Source organism: Oncorhynchus keta, chromosome 30 (assembly GCF_023373465.1).
Source record: "Oncorhynchus keta strain PuntledgeMale-10-30-2019 chromosome 30, Oket_V2, whole genome shotgun sequence".
NCBI classification, from domain to species: Eukaryota; Metazoa; Chordata; class Actinopteri; order Salmoniformes; family Salmonidae; genus Oncorhynchus; species Oncorhynchus keta.
This window is the reverse complement of record NC_068450.1, coordinates 51436769-51452165: the sequence shown is the minus strand read 5'-3', so window position 1 is coordinate 51452165 and position 15397 is coordinate 51436769. Positions and strand designations below refer to the sequence as shown.

Sequence of the window (15397 nt, the reverse complement as noted above, 5' to 3'; positions counted from 1 at the left end):
GATATTCTATTTGTAGGACGCGTCGGGGTGCCATCTGTGCTCAGTCATTAATTTCGATATGAGAACATACACCATTATTTCGTGATCACGCAGGGATAAGATCTGTATGCGCCTCTCTTTTATAGCTCAACGGGTGACACACGGAGTCTGTGCACTTTTCGTCAGACTGACGCCTCGATCACACCTACAGACTCTCTGCAATTTTGGTACACCAGAAATACATTCATTTCCAATGGAACGCTGCTTTTGCCTTGCAGCATTGCGACGCAGAGGCAATTGTAGTACGTTCAGTGTGGCGCGTACACTGGATTTAACTGAACGTATGCCTCAAAATGTATGCGTGCAAGGATGATGCCTCGTACCATTTCGCGCAAAAACACTGTCTGTGTGATAGAGGCGTTGTAGATGGGTTAGATGACCACGTCACGTGTCTTGTTGAGGTGTTGACTGATTTTCATGTCAATGCTAATATGGCTCAAATTCCCTAGCTAGCTAACCAACAACTGTAGCAACGTATGTGAGACAAGCGCTCCATGTGCAAATGCATTCGTTTTCAATAAACATTGGTGACGGAATATAGTTTACATGTCGTCAACGATCTATGCCAACCCAGTCTTTTTAGCCCCAAAGTTGTGCCAACGTCGGTTTTGTTGCTAAACAACCAACCAGTCATTAGCAAATAACACCCGATTGGTACTTAATTAAACTGGTCAATGGTTCTGCACGAATCTCATTCCCAAGTTCTCATATCACACTGTTCACTCAATAGGCATATGCAGCCATGAATTCACACAGTCATAGGGGAAATTGAAGAAACTATTTGAACAGGTAAGTTCTAGGCTAAGCGGTTCAATGCAAGTACGACATTCACCACTTGGGAGCAGCCGAACAGAGTTTGCGACACACCAAATCGACACAACCCAGGCTCTTTCTCAATGTTCTAACAATGACTTAACGAAATCATTGAAGCCGTGTCTTCAACTGCAATGATTGGATTGGCCTTGACTGGTAAGTATTAGCCAATAGAACAGGAATTTCAGTTGTCATTTCAGAAATTTCAGTTCTGTCATTTCAGTATTCAGAGTGCAGGAAGTTCAGCTCTGTCATTTTAGGGCAGGAAATATAAAAACAGGTCAAAGAGCATCTCTAGACCGCATAAAGAAGCCAAGCTTTAGTCTAAAAAAAAAGTCCTGTTCATTTCCCACAAAGGCTGTTCCATTGGCCCAGGCTTTCTCCACTGCCGGTCGTGGCACAGACACACGCAGCCAAACGGTCGACGCATGGGCGACACGGTGTCAGACCATCAGCTGGTAACATGAGTGACGCGCATTGGAATGGACACACCAGACACACAAGAGCAGGAGAACTCACAGTGGTGATGAGAGGTTGTGCTTACAATACTGCGCTGAGCAATGCATATGTTCCTATCATAACACCCTAGCACCAGGACCATTTCATCTATGGTTGGTGAAAACCTGTGCCCCCCCATATCAAACTGTGTTTAGCTAGACGCAGGAACAGGAGCAGAATCCTTTGCAGCCCATTTAATGTCCTGGCAGGCCTCAGCTCTTCTTGGCACGCTGGTACTGTGACACAACCTGGCCTTGGCATCGGGAAGAAACCATTGGCAATACAATGCCACTCCAGAACTCATTGCGCTTGGCAAAGCCTCACCAGTGCACTCATATAGCATAAGGTTACAATGTCTTGCCAGTGCTTAACCAGCCATATTACAGAGTGAAAGGGAAAAGGAAAAATCTGCCTTGTTAGCAGAAGGGATTATTTGGGATAGAAAGGGGGGAATGGAGGAGAGAAATCCCAGAGTTCTCCTGTTTCAGTGGAGGGTGCCAAATGCACCCCTCCCCCACACGCCAGTAAAGCGTTTCAAATCAGCACACCCTACATTTTTCAACTCAGGGAGGGATAAGGTATCCGTAGACCTGGCAACCTTCATATTCACATCATGAGCCCATGGGCTGAATTGAAAAGATTCCACTACAAGGAACTGAGCTATAGTCAGTAGCCACTAGCCAATCAGAGAAAGCCATTCCCTCACTGGGGGTACCACTAGCCAATCACAGAAAGTAGGGGTGTAAATAACAAAAACAACACTAAAATAAAGTGCAATATGCGTGTGAAACCAATATGTAAACAGAATATATGCGTGTGAAATCAATATGTAAACAAAATATATGTCCATCTCCGTTATAATCTACTGGGAAACCAAAATACTCCCAAAATAGAGATTTAAACGATGATGGAGGGTCCTGCTGGTTGCGACAGTTCATTTAGAGTTGTGACAGTACCGGCAAACTGAGCCACTGCGAAACCCTACAATTTCAGATTACACAGAGGAGAGAGAGCGAGAGAGACGACAGAGAGAGATGGGTGATAAGAATGCACATTTTGCAGCGGAGGGAGAAGTAAAAAGAGAACGTTCCATTTCTCCAATGGGGTTTTGAGGAACAGTAATTAACCGTGCCAGATTAAAAAGAGGCCCATTTATTAGAGCCATAGCCTGTGGCAGTTGTGGCAATGACAGATGGCCCAGTGCACTATGGGAGAGTGGCTGGGTCACAATCAGGTCAGTTGGGCACTGGTGGAAAGGGCAGCAACACCCACACACTGCACACGAGTGAGAGGGAGAGACTGCACATCACCAGGGTCATGTTCATTAGGCATTAAATAGTAGAAAACTGACCGATACTGGGTTGGACCAACTGGGTTTGTCCAATTGATAAATGCTTGAAAACATTTCCAGTTGGGTGCCCTATGAACATGATCCAACATGGCCTACTCTTACGAAAACATAGACTGCTCACATCAGACTCTCACAACAGTCTAACGCCATCAACAGCATGTCACCAATCACAATAAACCAGAACAAAACAACCTCCAATACCCTATCCACACACCTGAGCCAAGCCAAAGTTGCTGGAACTGTGCTAGGAAGGACAGTGTGAACAGAAACATTTTACCCAGTACGGTTTTGATGAGCATGTCAGTGTCGCTCTAATTTACAATCACCAACAATCTAAAATGAAGCATTAGCCTATATGTAGAGGCAGCAGTATGTCCTGACCATGTGACTGGATGAAGAAAAAAAATACTATGGGTCCCAATTAAAGGACATAACTAGACTCCTACCCAGCCATGGAAACAACGCCTGCCTACACCACACAGTCTCCTGTACGGAAACAACGCATGCCTACACCACACAGTCTCCTGTACGGAAACAACGCATGCCTACACCACACAGTCTCCTGTACATACGTGCACACACACCATTTCCTGGCGGTCAGCCTGTGTGTTCCTACATTGGAGGCCATTAGTGGGTGTATAGGTCAAAGGCTGCGATTACAGGATGGTGTGCTGGGCACATACGCATGCCATGTGTATGTGTCCGCCCTTAGATCTGCCCAGGCTGGCGTCACACTTTGTGTGTGCCTCAGGCTGGGTCTGAGATAACCCCTGCTGCACAGCATACCGTTCCAGAAACAGGATGCACTGTCCTCTACCCAGGGCCTGAACCCATGGATACAAGAACATGCCCCCCCCCCTCTTAGATCCCATCAAATAGACAATCGCGCAACATAAGCCGGCAGGTGTCATGGAAAGAGTCGACATCGGTGAACACATTGTCACAGACAAAATAATAAACTGTTTGATTTACCGTATTCTAGTCCGTGATACGTGTTGTGCCTAACCTTCCTTATGCTTGAACAGAACTGACACCAACAAGGACAAAAACATTTACACGTCATATCACCTGCCTGTAAAGTCCAAACCACAACAGTGACAAAGTAACATGGAGGCTACATACACACGCATTTGTTTGCGTGTGATGTTCCTTACCTTAAATGACCCCAGGTCTCAGAGACCCCGGCTACTCCTCACAAGGAGCCTATCCCAGGGTTCCCTTTGACCTTGGTCCGGCAGACAAAGCAAGCTGACTGGCTTAGCGTCGGCCCGGAGTCACAACTGTCGCAGAGCCTCAAATCCCAGCACTCCCTCTCAGCAGAAGATCACAGTGACCATTCACAAACCTGCAGAGAGAAAAAGACAACCATCAGGGGTGAATTCGCAGTCTTTAAAAACGCTCAGAATATCGCAGATAGAAATAGAACAAATCCAGTTGTCACGATCCCCTATTCCATCTGAGAGACAATCATTTTGGTTCTGAGCAATACATTCTCTCTACGAACGTTCCGTAACATTACATCCTCCTAAAACAGGCCTCAATCTCCAAAGGACACACTTAACATTTGGTTGAGGAAAATGATTATTAACAGACCACAGATGTTTTCATCTCATTCCTATCAAGCCGCTTTAAAAAAAAAAGGCTACAATCGCTACATTCAACGCCTGGTTGTAAAGCCGTGTCTGGCTTTTTGGAGGCTTGAGGGCAATGTCTTCGAGAAGAAGAATTAAAATAGTAAGAGGGTAGGGTAGGCACAGTCTGGCCCAAATTGAACTTGATTTTTATTTGTTTGATTTTAGATCGATTGTGTTTCTTCTTTCTCTGGCTGCAACAGGGGACATGCAATTTTGCAATTATACATTTAACAACTAAGATGCACAAGGAAAAAGATACATAGAAAAAGTGGCGCTTGTAATCAGGTGTACATGATACGTCCCACATAAACCAAGCCAATGCATACAACCATCACATATACAAAAACAATGGAGCCACATGGCAGATTCTACACACAGTGCAAAGGGAATAGATAGCAGACAACCTACATATCCACAGCACTTGTGGATGCCCAGGTTTAAGCGCCTCCACAGCAGAAACACTACAGGACAGCTAGGATTAAAATAACATTTGATCCAAGAGGACATCTAGGAAATAACATTACCCTAGCCTGGTATACATCACCTTTTAGGCCTTAATTATCATCTCAATGCTCAGATCCATAGTTGAAACAATAGCAAAGCAGCCACCCCACCTCTATTTTGGTAAAAAGCTAAGATTGGTTACTTTTCTCCAGGCCACTCTCAAATTCATAGACAGAGCTATGAATGAAACCCTGACCATGATATAAAAATTATAGTTTTGACCATGTTTTGAGGCTATACAGTGTTTGTTTACAAACATTGGAGTAAAAAAATATATATATATATTTTGAGTTCTGATGGGGTAAGACACTTGAACTAAGCTCATGCGGCATTTATAAGTTATATTCTTCAAGAATCCATGGGTATATATCATTAATTTATAAGTCCAAACATGTATGTGGCAACTAAGGATTCTAGCTTTAACCTACTGTACTGCAGCAGATTTTTTCATTTTCCATTCCAAATTAGCGTTATACGGCTTCATCAGCTATCCTGACCAGTATCATTTGCCATGGTATCATTCACATCTTCTATATGAATAGTCTACAACACCAAAATAACATTTGGGCAAATATTGATTATGCCCAGACAGTCGTGAGCAGAGTGAATAGGCCAACATTTTGGTTAACTAATCAACCTACCATACAAGCAGGAACAACAACCAGGTGGACACAGGACACGACTCAGTATTCTCTATGGGCAGAACAAGTAGACAGTCCTTGCGCAAGAAACAAATGGGCTAGTTACACAGCATAAATACCATGTATAAAACTACAACAGGGTGGTGATGCAAGTTTCCAACTAAATGATACAACACCTATTAGGAATACTATAAAAATGTATAATTCAACTTTTTCCAGTGCCTCCAATTCAATGTTTACATACGCAAATAAGTTTGGGCTACATTCATTTCAGGATATGTTGCAACATCCCATTCCATATTGAGTCGGGTACCATGAATGGAAAAATAACTGTACCCTCTCCTAGCTTTTTGTGTTGGTCAGAAAGTTACAAAACATCTCCTTTCAGCTAGTCTTAACAAGCACTAGCGGTTCTGGGGAGGGGGTGGGGGGGGGCAGTGCCCCTGTGACAACAATTTTGGACCCCCTTGTGGCCCCCCTGAATGTAGAGTATGAAATAATTTTTACATAGCAATAATTAGTTCTCTTTCTTTTTTTTTTTACATCCGTTATCAGACAGAAAATGCAAATAAATTGTTGAATGATTATGAACATGGTCTTTTGCCTGCTAATGCCTGCAATGCAAGTATAGAAAACGATATGACAACAATAACGTCTAATGTAACTGGCCCCTCTAACAGTACAACTGGCCCAAGCTTGCCCCCCCCCCCAGTTGAAATGGTCTAGAACCACCACTGTTAACAAGCAGCTCGAACACATTTTTTAAAATTGTATTTAACTAGGCAAGTCACTGTAACATTGTAACACTTCTGTAGCACGAAATGTAAATATAGATGTAGCTTATTCGACCATGGCTGCCCGAGCCTTCCACTAGAAAACTTCGGGGTGGATAACAGAATGGGACAAAAAGCTTCAGGCCAAGTCGGCGAATCACGATCAACATTGCAGGATACTTCTGTTGCTTACTGCTCTGCTTTACAATGATTTCACCGCGTGTAGACCTGAATAATTGCACTGATTTAAGTTTTACGAAAATCGGGATGTGTTGTATTTGTGGGAAAACGATAAACACGTAATCGGTAAAGTAAGTAACCCAAAAAAATACATGGCAAAAATAGAAAGCAGTAGCATGTGTGTTGCAATGGACAAATACCCATCTACACAAATTCATAGGGTAAAATTAGCACTAGGGACAACTTTGAAGCGATATATTGAAATAGCAAATTGAAGTCTGACGTTTAAAGGTGTAACGTTAACTTCAGAGAATACGGGTCTGACTTCCCAACGGAGTAAAGCCAAGTAAGTATGTTTACAGCTGAAAAACAGGCATGGGATAAAAATGCTATCTAGCTAGGTTAGGTAACGTTAGATGCAAAGGGAAACCCTCTCTTACCCATTGTGTCTGACACAATATCCTTCATTATTGAACACATCACATATGTATACAGAGCTCCACGAGTCCCATCTTTCTTCGGTGAGGACAAATTATTCCATACACAAATTGACTTTCACCAATAATTATCCTCGAGGAAAGTAAACCATTTTCAAAATAGGTTAGGCCTACGCGAAAGACGAGGTTAAAATGTTATTTTCCACGACAAACAAGAACAGTAGAATACTTCCAGATTTTGCACAAATAAATCTCAACTGCTGGCTATTATACTCCAAACGATAACAAGGGCTTCTCCAAGACGTTCCAAACTTGTGCAAGCTTTTTTCTCTCTCTCAAAGGAGTTGTTCCTGTTTCGCCAAAGTTTGGGGGAGGGGTGCTTGTCAAGCAAGCTAAAAACCCCAGCCAGTTTAGAACACAGACAAAACTCACAGAGAAGTGAGAGCGAAGTCGATCCGTTATAGCCTACTAAGAACGACAGGGTAAAGATAATAACCAATTGCAAGACTAGGATAACCATAAAATATCCTATACATTTGGGAAATTTTAATTTTGGCCTATTAGGCTGGACAGTAAATAGCAGTGGTGTAAAAATACTATACAACATTTTTACACCACTTATTACATCGTTTTTGGTGTATCTATACTTTACTATTCATATTTTTGACAACTTTTACTTCACTTCATTCCTAAAGATGTACATTTTACTCCATACATTTTTCCTAACACCCAAAAGTACTTCTAACATTTTGAATGCTTAGCAAGGACAGGAAAATGGTTCAATAGAGCCCCACAGTGGAGGTGTCATAATACCCATAAAACCTAGCGTTCAAACTGGGAAATGGTTCCAATCGTTTTTCCACCATTCATTTTTCCCATAGGGGATTTTCGAAAAACTTTAAATAAGGGCTGTTTCGTGTAGGTTTGCCCTAGTATAAAGTTTTGACAAACATGTAAATCTCTCTCGGACAAGGTGACTTTTATCAATATGCTCGGCTCAATATGCTTTACTCTCAGATTTAAAAAATGGTAATTATCATCAAAGTAGACATCATGCAAAACTACAAATCCCTGCACGTCACATCTAGCTGACACCTTTGCTAACAGGTTTTGTATCAATTTAAAACTTGCACAAGACAGTTCACATAATTGTCAATTTAAAGAAATGTTGCCAATGTATTCATTACTACACTTAGTTAACATTAGATAGTTAACCCAGAGATTCTTACCTTTACCTCGATTCAACAGTCTCATTCAGATTATCATGGCATTTGTAGTTCTTTATGATAGCCACATTAGCAGCTAATTAGCATTTCATTTTTGGTGGGTAAATACGGGCAAATATATTGATAAAAGTCACCTTGTCCTAGAGAGATTTACACGTTTATCAAAATGTCACGCCTACACGAAGCACAGCTCTTACTGGGGCGGCAGGTAGCCTAGTGGTTAGAGCGTTGGGCCAGTTTGCCAGATCAGACGCATACCAGGGATGTTCTCTTGATAAGTGTGTGTATAGAGTACCACAGAAAGGTTGCAAGATCAAATCCCCCCGCTGACAAGGTAAAGTAAAAAAAATCTGTCATTCTACTCCTGAACAAGGCAGTGAAACCCACTGTTCCTAGGCTGTCATTGAAAATAAGAATTTGTTCTTAACTGACTTGCCTACAAAAAAATAAAGGTATAAAATAGTGTTTCTAAAATCCCCTATGGGAGAAATGAATGGTGGAAAAACTAGAATGATTAGAACATTTCCTTGTTTGACCGCTAGGTTTTAAAGGTAGTATGACTCATACTGTGGTACTCTATACACACACTTATCAAAAGAACATCCCTGGTATGTGTCTGATCTGGCTGACTCACTAAACACACATGCTTCATTTGTAAATTATGTCTGAGAGTTGGAGTGTGCCCCCCTTCAAAAAAAAGAATGGTGCCGGCTGGTTTGCTTAAGGATCCACCCCTTTTTTTAAATTTTCATCCTAAAATGACATACCCAAATCTAGATATGCTCAGGCCCTGAAGCAAGGATATGCATGTTCTTGGTACCATTTGAAAGGAAACACTTTGAAGTTTGTGGAAATGTGAATGAGAATATAACACAATAGATCTGGTAAAAGATAATACGAAGAAAAAAAATGCATTTTTTTGTACCATCATCTTTGAAATGCAAGAGAAAGGCCATAATGTATTATTCCAGCCCTAGTGCAATTTATATTTTGGCCACTAGATGGCAGCAGTGTATGTGCAACGTTTTAGACTGATCCAATGAACCATTGCATTTATATTCAAACTGTTACATCAAGTCTGCCCAAATGTGCCTAATTTATATATTAATAACTTTATGTTCAAAATTGTGCACTCTCCTCAAACAATAGCACAGTATTCTTTCACTGTAATAGCTACTGTAAATTGGACAGTGCAGTTAGTTTAAACAAGAATTTAAGCTTTCTGCCAATATCAGATATGTCTATGTCCTGGGAAAGGTTCTTGTTACTTACAAACTCATGCTAATCGCATTAGCCTATGTAAGCTCAACCGTCCCGTAGACGGGACACCGATCCCAAATACGTTTTTTATTATATGGAACTTGAAATGATTTATACTATTACTTTTGATACTTAAGTATATTTTAGCAATTACATTCACTTTTAATACTTAAGTATATTTAAAACCAACTTTTACCTAAGTAGTCATTTTCTGGGTGATTTTCAATTTTACTTGAGTCATTTTCTATTAAGGTTTCTTTACTCAAGTATGACAGTTGGGTACTTTTTCCACCACTGGTAAATTGGCCTATCTTTCCATATTTTCACAAGCTATGTTTTCATTAGTCTATAGTTCAGTAGGGCAGGCAATTGCCTCTATCCATATAATCATACCTTTGTTTGAGTGCAAAGTAGCCTAATACAAGGGTGGAGGTGTAGCCATATGCATAACCTATAAGCTTCATAAGCTATCATAATTGTCCAAATAGGTGACATGTCGATGCCATCAGGGTGACAAGGGCATAGCTTATTTGCTAATTTCAATAAAAAATTGCATTTAAAAGCAGAAGAGCAGTAGCCTATAAATCTTGCCCTACTTATGATTTCTGCATTGCTCCTCCTAACGAGGGTTGCTGGTATTAATATCTCAGGTTCCACCTACTGCCGATATTCCCTTGAGCAAGTAACTTAACCCCCAAATTGCTCATTGGGCGCTGCACAGCGGCAGCCCTCTGCTCCAGCCTCTCCAATCTAATGTGTGTATGTTTATGTATGTTCTGTTTATGTATGTGTGTGTATATCAGGGTTGTTGGATAAAAGCAGAATACAAATTTCCACCTCCTGTGGACTAATTAATACAGTATATTTTGTCTTGTCTTCATGTCTTGTTTTCTCTGCTACCCTCACATTGAAAAATAGTTCGTAATCAGATTATAGGTAAAGTCTATGTGCCATACTGTATGTGAACTGTCAGATCAATTGTAGTTGAAAGAGCTGTGCACCGCATGCCTGCACAGGAGACTACAGTAAATGAAAAAGCAGACACTTTCCTATAGCCTGACGTCTTTTTAGATGTGCTCAAAGGTTTGAACATCAAAAGTGTAGGTGTGTTCTCTTCAAACTGCACCTGGTTACTCCACCACCCCAACCCTTGATTCCCCCCACCCTTGCACTTATCCACTTGTTCTTCTTTGAACAGTTTTATTTTATATGGGCCTACCTGGCAACTGCTTTGCCCCTCCCCCATAGGTTTAGGTAAGTGTTAAATGACAAGAAGTGAATGTGAAAGTATGTCCGTCATCTGTCTGTCTAACTGTCTGTGTCTGTCTTTATCAAATGTAGTAGACTGCAGACATGAACAATCGACCTAAACCGATTCATATGATGGATCACATAAACCCCTGGCATCTCAAGATGCTAGAAGTAGCCAACCTAGACTCAGGGTAGACGTAACAAAGTAAATGTAAATCTTGGCCACTCCAATTAGTATAATATGTTAAGTTTCGTATGGTATGTATTAATATGTGGATGTCCATCTTGCATTTCGTATTTTATGTTACAATTACAATTTGTATTACCTGTTACGAATTTAAATTTGTACAATATGTTCCGAATGGCAATTCTTACAATATATTATGAATTTGCGAAAACGTATGATATGATACAAATTCCAATTTGAATTAGCTAACGTTAGCTAGGTGTCTAACGTTAGCTAGGCTAGGGGTTAGGGGTTAAGATTACGAGTTAGGTTAAAGGGGAAAGGTTAGCTGACATGCTAAGTAGCTGCAAAGTAGCTAAAAAGTAGTAAGTAAACTCAGCAAAAAAAATAAATGTCCTCTCACTGTCAACTGTGTTTATTTTCAGCAAACTTAGCATATTTGTATGAACATAACAAGATTCAACAACTGAGACATAAGCTGAACAAGTTCCATAGACATGTGACTAACAGAAATTGAATAATGTGTCCCTGACCAAAGGGTCAAAATCAAAAGTAACAGTCAGTATCTGGTGTGGCCACCAGCTGCATTAAGTGCATCTCCTCCTCATGGACTGCACCAGATTTTCCAGTTCTTGCTGTGAGATGTTACCCCACTATTCCACCAAGGCACCTGCAAGTTCCCGGACATTTCACCTTCCGATCCAACAGGTCCCAGATGTGCTCAATGGGATTGAGATCTGGGCTCTTTGTTGGCCATGGCAGAACACTGACATCCTGTCTTGCAGGAAATCACACAAAGAAAGAGCAGTATGGCTGGTGGCATTGTCATGCTGGAGGGTCAAGTCATGATGATCAGGAAGGGTACCACATGATTTTTTTTAATTTTATTTTTGTAATTTTTTTTAACCTTTATTTTACTAGGCAAGTCAGTTAAGAACAAATTCTTATTTTCAATGACGGCCTAGGAACAGTGGGTTAACTGCCAGTTCAGGGGCAGAACGACAGATTTGTACCTTGTCAGCTCGGGGACTCGAACTCGCAACCTTTCGGTTACTAGTCCAACACTCTAACCACTAGGCTACCCTGCTGGATGGAGGAGGATGTCTTCCCTGTAATGCACAGCATTGAGATTACGTTGAGATTGCCTGCAATGACAACAAGCTCAGTTCAATGATGCTGTGACACACCCCCGAAGACAATGGCGGACCCTCCACCTTCAAATCAATCCTGCTGAGTACAGGCCCCGGTGTAACGTTCATTCCTTCAACGATAAACTCAAATCCGACCATCACCCCTGGTGAGACAAAACCGTGACTCATCTGTGAAGAGCACTTTTTGCCAGAGTTTGTGCCCATAGGCAACGTTGTTGCCGATGATGTCTGGTGTGGACCTGCCTTACAACAGGCCTACAAGCCCTCAGTCCAGCCTCTCTCAGCCTATTGCGGACAGTCTGAGCACTGATGGAGGGAGAGTGCGTTCCTGGTGTAACTCTGGCAGTTGTTGCCATCCTGTACCTGTCCCGAAGGTGTGATGTTCGGATGTACCGATCCTGTGCAGGTGTTGTTACACGTGATCTGCCACTGCGAGGACGATCAGCTGTCTGTCCTGTTTCCCTGTAGTGCTGTCTTAGGAGTCTCACAGTGCAATTTATTGCCCTGGCCACATCTGCAGTCCTCATGTCTCCTTGCAGGATGCCTAAGGTATCATCACGCAGATGTGTAGGGACCGTAGGCATATTTCATTTGGTGTTTATCACAATCAGTAGAAATGCCGCTTTAGTGTCATAAGTTTTCAGAACTGTGACCTTAATTGCCTACCGTCTGTAAGCTGTTAGTGTCTTAACAACCGTTCCACAGGTACATGTTAATTGTTTATGGTTCATTGAACAAGCATGGGAAACAGTGTTTAAACCCTTTACAATGAAGATCTGTGAAGTTATTTAGATTTTTATGAATTATCTTTGAAAGACAGGGTTGAGTTGCAAAGTTTCTAATTAGCTAAAATGCTTAAGTTATCCGTGATGAGATTTGAACGTGCAACTTTTGGGTTGCTAGACGTTCACGTTATACGCACACCCAGCTACCCTGACCAACCCCCCCCACACACACTTTTGTTTTTGACTTTAGTAAGATTCTGTCCTATGTAATATAGGTCGATGGCCGATTAATCTGAATGGCCGAATAATTACCTTTATTTAACTAGGCAAGTCAGTTAAGAACACATTCTTATTTTCAATGACGGCCTAGGAACTTAACTGCCTTGTTAACTGCCTTAACTGCCTTGTTCAGGGTCAGAACGACAGATTTTCACTTTGTCAGCTCGTTGCACTCCACGAGGAGCCTGCCTGTTACGCGAATGCAGTAGAAGCCAAGGTAAGTTGCTAGCTAGCATTAAACTTATCTTATAAAAACAACCAATCAATCATAATCACTAGTTATAACTACACATGGTTGATGATTTTACTAGTTTATCTAGCATGTCCTGCGTTGCATATAATCGATGCAACACAGGGGGATGATTTAACAAAAGCGCATTTGCGAAAAAAGCACAATCGTTGGACGACTGTACCTAACCATAAACACCAATGCCTTTCTTAAAATCAATACACAGAAGTACATATTTTTTAACCTGCATATTTAGCTCAAAGAAATCCAGTTTAGCAGGCAATATTAACCAGGTGAAATTGTGTCCTTTCTCTTGCGTTCATTGCACGCAGAGTCAGGGTATATGCAACAGTTTGGGAAGCCTGGCTCATTGCGAACTAATTATGACATAACATTGAAGGTTGTGCAATGTAACAAGAATATTTAGACTTAGGGATGCCACCCGTTAGATAAAATACAGAACGGTTCCGTATTTCACTGAAATAATAAAAGTTTTGACCACATATTAATGACCAAAGGCTCGTATTTCTGTGTGTTATTATGTTATAATTATATCTATGATTTGATAGAGCAGTCTGACTGAGTGATGGTAGGCACCAGAAGGCTCATAAGCATTCATTCAAACAGCACTTTCGTGCGTTTTGCCAGCAGCCCTTCACAAGCACAGCGCTGTTTATGACTTCAAGCCTATCAGCCTAATGGCTAGTATAACCGATGTGAAATGGCTAGCTAGTTAGCTGGGTGTGCGCTAATAGCGTTTCAAACGTCACTCTGAGACTTGAAGTAGTTATTCCCCTTGCTCTGCAAGGCCGCGGCTTTTGATGGGTTAACGCTGCTTTGAGTCTGGCTGTTGACGATGTGTTCCTGGTTCTAGCCCAGGTAGGGGCGAGGAGAGGACGGAAGCTATACTGTTACACTGGCAATACTATAGTGCCTATAAGAACATCCAATTGTCAAAGGTATATGAAATACAAATGGTATAGAGAGAAATAGTCCTATAAATACTATATTAACTACAACCTAAAACCTCTTACCTTGGAATATTGAAGTCTCATGTTAAAAGGAACCACCAACTTTCATATGTTCTCATGTTCTGAGCAAGGAACTTAAACGTTAGCTTTTTTACATGGCACATATTGCACTTTTACTTCTCCAACACTTTGTTTTTGCATTATTTAAACCAAATTGAACATGTTTCATTATTTATTTGAGGCGAAATGGATTTTCATTGATCTATTATATTAAGTTAAAATAAGTGTTCATTCAGTGTTGTTGTAATTGTCATTATTACAACAACAAAAGAAATTGAAAAATAAAAAAAATCGGCCGATTAATCGGTATCGGCTTTTTTAGTCCCCCAATAATCGGTATCGGTATCGACGTTGAAAAATCATAATTGGTCGACCTCTACTATGTTACCATACCAAACGAAACATACATTACTAAATTGATTGTGCCGGTTTTACGTTTACTATGTTACGAGACTGTACTAGGCTGTACTAACAGCCTAGTACATGCTTCAGGATAGCAGTTTACATCTTTTGTCACGTTTGTGTTTCCCTGTGTCCCTTATTGAGGACATGCTATTGGCTGTACTCTATAGTATCCTCTGACCGTACTAGTCGGATCCCCTCAGATGTAGGATACAACACACTCACAAAACCAAAGAAAGAGAATGCCATCTCAGAGATACCATTTGCAATTTTTCACAATCACTTGCCTCTCTTAAAACACTCTTCCTTCAAATAGCTGAGCAAGAGTGACACAATGCAATAGGGATTATTTGTATCAACACAATAGAATAGGAACTAGGCTGTTGTTGTTCTGTTCTATTTACACATAAATATATAATTCTTTATATTGGTTAGAAATAGCAGGGAATGATCAGAGAGACCTATCGGCATATATCTGTTTCTTGATTCAATATGGAGACAAAGACGGTGAATGTTAGAAGGAGGAGAGGAAGCACTAGATTTTTGTCTGTTGTTCGTTCTGCTGCATACTAAGCGTGCAGCGGAGGGAGGGCTGGCAGACTCGAGGGATTAAAAGCGTTTGTTTACCATCTAATCCTTTGCATGAACCCACAGCACCACCACTACGCACCCAACAGACTCCCGGATCCCAGAAAGAGCGGAGAGAGATAGAGAGAGGGGAAAAAGAGAGAGAGATAAAACAACAACAATCTAAGTGGATACTCCGTTCTGGGGGAAAACAATTCC

The 15397-nt window shown here is 41.2% G+C and overlaps 1 protein-coding gene across 5 annotated transcripts in view; it reads right to left on the bottom strand.

Moving 5' to 3' along the window:
* Window positions 1-15397, bottom strand: part of LOC118363688 (B-cell CLL/lymphoma 9 protein-like) — a 110097-nt gene that overhangs the window by 28024 nt on the left and 66676 nt on the right. For 2 of the 5 annotated variants that reach the window (XM_035744818.2, XM_035744819.2), the window contains exons 1-2: window positions 6874-7272; window positions 3856-4046 (exon numbers count right to left, since the gene is read on the bottom strand). The gene's annotated coding sequence lies outside the window, so the exon portion shown is untranslated. Of the gene's footprint in view, window positions 1-3855; window positions 4047-6873; window positions 7273-15397 lie in introns of those variants that run through there. The other 3 variants (XM_035744814.2, XM_035744815.2, XM_035744816.2) reach the window with 2 other exon arrangements.